Source organism: Poecilia formosa, unplaced genomic scaffold (assembly GCF_000485575.1).
Source record: "Poecilia formosa unplaced genomic scaffold, Poecilia_formosa-5.1.2 Scaffold59, whole genome shotgun sequence".
Taxonomy (NCBI): Eukaryota; Metazoa; Chordata; class Actinopteri; order Cyprinodontiformes; family Poeciliidae; genus Poecilia; species Poecilia formosa.
This window is the reverse complement of record NW_006799998.1, coordinates 1,632,828-1,641,578: the sequence shown is the minus strand read 5'-3', so window position 1 is coordinate 1,641,578 and position 8,751 is coordinate 1,632,828. Positions and strand designations below refer to the sequence as shown.

General features: G+C 35.5%; 1 protein-coding gene across 1 annotated transcript in view; it reads right to left on the bottom strand.

Annotated features, from left to right (window-relative positions):
* Nucleotides 1-8,751, bottom strand: part of LOC103139292 (mannosyl-oligosaccharide 1,2-alpha-mannosidase IA) — a 193,518-nt gene that overhangs the window by 72,579 nt on the left and 112,188 nt on the right. The window lies entirely within an intron of this gene.

The following is an 8,751-nucleotide window of genomic DNA, read 5'->3' as shown; positions in this document are numbered from 1 at the left end:
AACATATTTCGCTTTATCCCTGAAAACCATAAAACTGACTAGTTTGGTTCAGTTCAAATTAACATCATATGAGAATACAACTAATGAGATATTTCAGGCTGAACCAACCATCTGTTATGCTGCAGGTCTAGCTGCAACCTTTTCACCAAGGATATTCCAACATTTCCCTGCAAGAAAGGAAACCATTTTCATACCAGGGTTTAATTTGTATGAAAGTTTTAAGTGGGACATTCATTGTTGCTAGCATTATTATACATTACAATATCCATCACTGAACCCCATAGAGGAAAAAAATTATAATTTTCTATTCAGATTCAATTCAGTCAATTTTTCAGGTTAGAGTCCCTCTTTAGACTTTCTTGACAATAAATATAAATGTTTTCTTTCAGGATTAACACATTTCACCAGAAAAAACAAACAAACAGTAGCTTTCCCTACATCCTCAAGAATACTCACAAACACCCACGGGATTTCATGTTTGCTGATTTTATATTTGGAAATAAAAGCCTGCATGAATTCAGACAATATTTAATCACTGTGTCTCAGAAATTATTGCCAGAGTAGTTCTAGTTATGCTGAAGAGGCTTCATGAGAACCGTAGAATCCTCACGGGAAATCTTTAATCCATATAATGGAACAACTGTAACATCACAACAGCTTGAATTTAACAGAGGAAATGTGTGCAAATGTTCTGATTACTCAGTGTGAGAGAACTTTTAACACATCGGCATTACAGTACTTATTTTACAGCCTGCAGGCTAACATCACGGAACACACAGAAAAGAAATACATTGTTTTGATTGATTGTTTTTTTTTGTCTTCTTCTGCCAATATAACACAAAGATCAGTGACACCCCCCTTCTTTGTTTTTATCATTATAATGTAAATCAAATTCTAAATTCAGTATCATCTCTACAAACACTTTTAGTTTTTACGAACAAAAAGAAAGAAAAGTTCAACCATTACCTTAGAAATAAAAAAGTGTAACAGCAGGGTTGCATGATATTAAACTCAATTATTGCAATATTGTTGTTCAATATAGGAATAACACTAATACCTCTGATAAGTCCAGCTATTTTCCTTTTGTTTCATCTTTTTCTTATAATTCTTCCATGGATTTTTGTACTTATACAGTCTCAGGCATTTTGTGCCAAGTGTGAACCAAAGTTTGCCTTTTAAACAGCAACAAATAAAATGAGATTAAGTACCGTGGCCAATTATACAGCAATAACAATGCATTTACAATATATTATGTAGCCCTAACAAATAGATTTTACAAACTGAATGGGAAGAGCATTAAGACTCGAACTTTGGCATTGCTATATAGCGACAGACTTTAAGTCATCTGCCTCCCTAAAACAATCTCACCTTATAACAAGACAGGATAAATTATTTGAATAAGTTGAGGGTCTCTCCAATGCTAATTAAGCCACATTAGGTCATGTTAAATGCACCTGAATAGTGTATAGGGAAAAAGACAGATAAAAAAATAAAATAAAATAAAAAACTGCATTTCAATCTGGCAAAACTCTCATTGGATGGGCTCTCGTTACACCACTAAGATTTAGGTATAAAAATTAGACAAAGAAAATCTAATTTCTAGCTAACATTTGTTTTTTTCATCTGTTTTACTGAATATGTTTTACTAACAAAAAGAAAATCAGATCCCACAAACGCCCTGTCGCTTTAAGCTGCAAGGCTTGGACACAAGAGCCTCGGATCCTAATGAGCTTGTTAAAGCGGTGGCTTTTTTTTTTTTTTTTTTTTTGCAGACTTCGTTATGAAAGGGTAAGACGATGAAAATGTCAAAGCTTTAAAAATACTCTGTCTACTACAATATTGTCCCAGCATTCAGCCGCCTCATGTAAATGACAGCCTTTGTTATGTGGTTGTGGTAAAGAGAGGTTCCAAAAACAGGCAGCAGGCATGAGACAAGAGGGTTTCAAGCAAGAGTTGCTAAAATTACTTGTGCAACAACAAAAAAATGAAAAGAAAGAAAACCATAATCATTCCTAAAATATTTCCAACATTAAGCCAAATCCACAGCTGATGAAACTGAGATATTAAGAGCTGAACAGATGGGAAGAATAACGGTAGGGAACACTCCGACCCAAAGTAAAACTGAATGATTTAAAAAAAAAAAAAAAGGCAAGAGTCAGAAGGGGAACTGTAATAAAAAAATGAATTGACTTGAATAGATTATAAAAATAACTTTAAAAGCAAAGGGTCACTGAACACATTTCTCTGAATATCTGCATCTTCTTAATTGGCAAAATAGAGCAAACTTAATAAAAATCCAAAACATAATAAAAGACCCAGATGATGGGAGGCTCTAATATATTCAACAATTTTAACATGAAAAGTTTAAATAACTACCAATGAATGTTAGAAGCAAATGTTAAATCACTACAAAAATATAAAGATGGTCTCAATACACCACAGACTTTTGTTTTAAACAGCCCCCTAACCCAAATGTATTAAAATGACTCCATAAAGATGTCAAAGCATTAGACAATTATTACACTCAGACAATGAATGAATAGAGTTTTTAATATAAAGTGGGGATAAAAAAATATATTCTGGCTAAAAATATTTCCACCCTTGTCTTGCTTTTTACAATTTCCTCCTCTGATCCGCTTACACGCTGCTTCCCATTGGATTAAGACCTCTGTGAACCGAGTCTTCTCAAACATTTATGACCTCAAACAGCTCACTAAATGTGTGATTTCCTCCATTCTCTGTAAATTTGAGTCATTTATTTTATTTGATAACCAATTCATCCTTTTGTAGCTAAAAAAGATTCACATGCTAAACGGTAAAAAATAAATAAATTAATAGCAAAATATCTTTAGTAAGTGATAGATGGAACCCTACAAGGGTTAGGGTGCAATAATTTGACTCTACTCAAGTGAGACCCTGATCAAATAAAGTTCACAATGAGATGAGAAGAGCTGAGTCTTAATGCAAACGAGCGATAAAATCTGAATGGAGATGTAAGGTACAGTTTTAGAGTCCTTGTTAAGTTTTATTGTTTTTGTTTATTTAACAAGATCAAATCTAACAAGCTCCGAGGGAGCAGCTCCTGACCCAGACCAAAACTTTCAAACTAAACTGAAAAATTGCTCTTAAAGCACTTACCATTAATCAAATAAAAGTTTGCTCTGTAATGATGTTCCCACACAATTATGGAGTATTTATGCAAAAAAAGCTCGTTATAAAATGTGGCAGAAACATGCAGTAGCTTCTTTTGTTCTCATAAGAGGGTCAGCCACCAGAACGATCTGGTTTGCATGCACAGCTGCTCCTTCAAATTCAGTAACAGGATCAAGCTGGTCATCCTACAGTCCTGTGGTCAGGATTCAGCCAGATGAATTTTATTTGTTCGTTATGCAAATCATTTAAAATCTGTTGTTTTGTCTCGCTAAGCACTGCTTCACAAGTGGGAGATTATCAGTTTTTTAGTTTTAACACTTGGATTAAGTGAGATAATGAGCAGAGGCTGATGTCTAAGCCCTAGTAAGAAAGCGAAAAACAGACTGAAACCTGCTCCAAATACTCATATTTCTTTGCTACTGTAACACTGTCCTTGTCTGTCATGTCCTTGTTTCACCGCTAACAAGTTATAGACCGGCTGTCAGTTTGTGTCGAGCTCTGGATGACAGACAAGCTTGAACAGATGAATCAAGCGCTACAGTCTGGCTCACTGCATCCTGTGACACTGTAATGTAATTACGAAGAGAAGTCTACACGAAAATCCCTCCATATGAATGTTGCTCTGCCACTTCATCTCTCATTATGCTACTGCGTATGCCTGCAATGCTATAGACTTAAGTACTCTGAGTATTAATACTGTTATTTCTAATTCCTGAAATAGTTTCAGCAATAAACCAGAAGTTAATTGTCAAGATAATCATATAAACACATGATTTTACGATTGCTAGAAAAATTCATGATCCCCCCCAAATTTAAGAAATGTGGGAAAAGAAGCTTCCCACAGAAATATGAAAGGGGTTAAACACTTTATAGTTTTAACACCCAAGTAACCTAAGCAAACAACACAAACATATCATTGATGCCTCATAAAAAAAAATAAAACAGTAAGAACACAAACAGCATCTTCTTTTGATAAAAAATGACAATTCTGTTTCTAAAAGACTATTTTCACTGAATTTAGACAAAATGATTATATCAGTCGTCTTGAGTGGTCCTGGAAAGCTTATTGACCCAGTCGCGCTTTACTGTTTGTATAATAAAACTAGCGTGCTGTGACATCTAATCAAAGATCCAGAAAAATCTTAGGACAAAGGCAGCTATGCTTGACAGCGTAGTACGTGAGGTGTTGCACTTGTTTACCGTTGACCAGCAAACTGTAAACCGTAGATTTGCTGAGGGTTTTGTGTGAGACGCAGTAAAACTGGCTCATCCAACAAGAGAAAAAAAAAAAAACAGCAGCAGCTCATATTTATCCACTGTTTAAAGATGCCGTCATAGGATTTTAAAATAATCCGACATGCAATCACATCTTTCAGGGCCCTAAGCAGCCCCTAACCCAGATCATTTATAATAGTGTGCCTTAGAGCACATACATATTTGTAGATTTAATTCATACTGTCATCGGTGAGTTGTGTCCAACTTCCCCAGAGCAGGGAAAGTGGAAGTCGTTCTTTTAGTGGTGAGGGAATGAGGGGGTGAATCTGATGGATGGCAGATGACACTCGCGCCATAGTTCACTGTGAACTGTAAATCTGTCTCTCTGTCTTTATGATTGGTGACACTGCGGCTGTTAGTGGCTGCTTCAGCACGGGCTGCAAGTGTTGCAGATCCCACTCACTAGCTTCTAGCCACCAGCTAACAATCATAAGTTTACTCACAGATGAATCATAAAGCGCATCTGCCTTTCCGTGTTCTTCATGAGAAAAAATAAAATGTAAAATGCTCTGGTGTGTGGTAGAAGCTAACATGTAAAACTCATCCCTTCATGACCCAAAAACTGGCAGTAATCAAGACTGCTGAGCTCTGAAGAATAAGGCGCAAACAACATACTGTCACAGTGGCTTAGCTTAGATTATAAACTAGAAGTTCCCCATATTGGAATAAAGATTTGAACACGACTCTCACACTTGTATTAAATTCCCCCGAAAAATTCTGTACTAGGGTCAGTATGTTGACTACTATCGGGACGTCTTACTAATTTTTAAATAAATTATGAGTTTCAATTTATCGTCATAGACACCAATTTGTAATAATTAGAAAAAGAAAAGCAACAAATATTTTTAATCTTGTAAAGAGGGAAGCAAGAGTAGAAATATTGACTTTTTACTTAGACTTAAGTAAAAATATAGAATAAATGCCCACTAAGTTTTGTTTCAGTTTAGTCAAGTGCTTATTATGCATTATGCATTTTTGCCATTCTGGCTTCTAGAAAATAACACTTAGCCAGACGAGCTGATTTTAGCCAGCAGAAGTTAATTAATCCGGCGCTCAGCCTGCAGTCAGCTGCTGAACAGACATGTTGCTTGCAACTCGTAGGAGTGATGGGTCAGGCTCCTGTAGTTTACAAAAATTAAGTGTTTCACCACCACAAGAGAAAAATTTGCGTTTTATTTTATTTTTTTAGACAATTCTTCCAATACGCATGTTGAATTGAATTTTACAGATTTTGTTAATATAACCAGCGATGAATTAGAATGTATGTATTATAATGGTTGTATGTTTCCATATATAAATTGGAACAGTTTGCCTTGCAAAGTAGCTTGAGTTGACATTTGTTGTGAAGTGGTGCTGTATAAATATGCTGAATTGCTCAACTGATCTTAAAGCCAAGAAAACCTGTATTATCCCTGTTTTAGCTGACTGAGTGACAGTGGATAGTAACATCTGGGGAGTGGGATGATGAACATCACTGTGATTCAAATTACTGAAGAAACTCCAGTAGTTTCTCTAGCATCTCATTAGAAGGACTGTTGAAATGATATATCTGAAACCACGTTTAAAACCTTAATACACTTTGATAGTGTTAACTCTCATGCCAATAGAAACACACATCAAGATAAAAATGAAAGATAAAGTAAGGAATATTTTCTCAGCCAACCTCAGTACAATCTAAAGTTTGGAGTGCATTGTTGTAAGATGCCGTGAATAGATTGAGTAATTGGCCTAGATTTAGAATACAGCACTCAGGAAAACTTGTGTCTCCATGTTGGTCATAATTACACATCACTGCCATGTTTTATTACATTCCTTAACCACAGCCCAGACATGACCTCTCTGATCTACTAAACTTACAAAACCACATACAAATGACCCGATGCACTTGATCCACCGGCTGTGGAGAATCACTCAAAAACCAGCCTTGTTTGGCACTTTCTCAGGCCTCCACTCAAACCAACATGGTATCTGTACTGGCAGCCCTCCTGACCCGGTCTCCAGAAACTCTCTCAATGAAAGTGTCATGGCCTCTTCTATCGTTGTCTCTCTCAGAGTTTTTCTATCTATGGCATCCTTTAAACCCCTCTTCCACACTCTTTGTGGTATTTATCACATTTTCTGCCTCGTAAAGGCCTTTCAGTGACTCAGAATCCTATCAGTCGGTAACACGGCGTGGCCTGTGGCCACACAGGATGCTGTCTGAGATCTCTGCCGAAATCTCCTGAACTTTGGAAAACTGTCAAACACAGCTGGAGATCAGAAACACAGCTCAATAAAAACCAACAGAGCCACCATCAGGCCCACTCATAAAAAGTTAAGTTTATGTAGTGAGGTTGAGCAAGTCTGTCACATTGAAAAAACAAGGAATTACTCTTCATTGCCAACAGTTTGCTAAACTTTAAAAATACAATGATAAAAGTTAGCAAAAAGTGTGTTAAGCATATTGAGTGGAAGGAAATGTCTCAAGAGCTCTAGTCAATGATAACCTAACTCATAATATGTTCCGAAATGGTGGGCATTAGGCATTTTAGACTTTGAACTACAGAAAAAATTAGGACACCCCTTTCAAATTTTAGAACTTTTTAAGGAAATATTCACATAAAAAAGTATCTCTGAAAAAAAATCATTAAATATAGAAAAAGGAAAATTAACAAAATAAAATGTATTTTCTCATAATGAGTAAGTGAGGACACTCCACTGCCTAATTCAGACTCTTAGCCTGTTTGGCTGAAATAACTTCAGTGAGAGACTTCTTATGGCCATCAGCCAGTTTCTGAAAGTTCAAACCACTCCTGGATTTCAGCTGTGATATGTCTGCTTCACAGAACCACATAACATCTCAATGAGGTCAAGATTTGGGCATTGGTTCAACTCAGACTTTCCATTTTTTAATTCCCAGTCATTTTTTATATTTACTGGCATGTTCTGAGTCATTGTCATGTTGCACAATCCAGATCTGCTTCAGCTTTATTTTATTTTACAGAGCATCTCATATTTTCCATGAGCAGTTTCTGATAAACAGAAGTATTGTTTTTATGCATTATCTAAGAAAGACCTCATCCTAGTCTTCATGTTTTTCTTAAGTAGCTAAGTGTTTCCTCCTTGCACAACTTTTGCTCTACTATAAAATTTCATAATGACATTTTAGGGTTTTTGGAGACTTCTTTCAGCATCTTGAGGACTGCTTCCAGGGCGAATTAGGTGCTTGGACTCCCTGATCTGTGCATGGTGGTGGTTATATGTCCTCCACTTGGACACTTTAATCCATACAGTGAAACAGATGATGTTTAATTCTTTCTAGAACTCATTCAATTCTTCTCAAAACTCATAAGGTGCTACAATATTTTTCTGGATGTCGAAAGATAATTTCCATCATGGTGTTTATGCTCCAGCCTCATAACATGTAAAATCTGGAAAAATATTGTTTTGCTTACAAAATCTGGATGCGTATGATAAAAAGTTTTTTTTTTTTTTTTTTTTTTTTCTGTAGAACGTTATTGCCATTGAATAATTTTAAGAGTAATATAGTTTAGCAGATTACTGACCATTTCCTCCCAACAGAAAATAAGTACTTTAAAATTTTAAAATACATTTATTTGTAGGTAACCAATATTATACAATAGAAGGACTGGAAATATATTTTTGTGGTGCTTTTATTTCAAACACATTGGGAACAACATTGACAATAAGTTCAAAAGCCACAGCTTTTTGTTCAACTGTGCAGCCTTTTTTTTTATTTTTTATTGTTGTTCTTGGATTTTTTCCAGGTGGGTAAACCATAAAAGAGTGCTGTCAGATTTCTGTAGACATGTCAGTTCTACAAAACTAATAAAGTCTGAAACCTCATATTGGAAATTTAAAGGTTGACTAAATGTGTAAGGAGATGGTGCCATTTATTTTTTCTTCGCATTTTCTGGTCCTGTCTCTTCAGAAACATTAATGAACAGCACAGACAATCTGCCCCTATTAGAAAATGCATTTTTGAGACTAATAATCATTACCTTGTTGAAATGTTACTACCCTGCATATTTCCTCTACAGAATGAAGAGTCACAACCCTACTTTTTTTAAAAAGACATTATTACTCAATAGACCCTTTGGAATCTTCAAAACGTGAGCTTAACTTTAAAATTTGAACGAATGAAACTTTCGGCATAATTTCCTTCCCTCTCTGAATGAATGATGCACTCCAGTCACTGATACAATACATTCAAAACACAGCTATAAAAGAAAATTGCACAAGAGCTTGAAAATAATCAACCCACAGAAGGTGAAATATTTAATCTGATTTTTATGCAATCCCAATAAAAATGTGTGCTTCAGC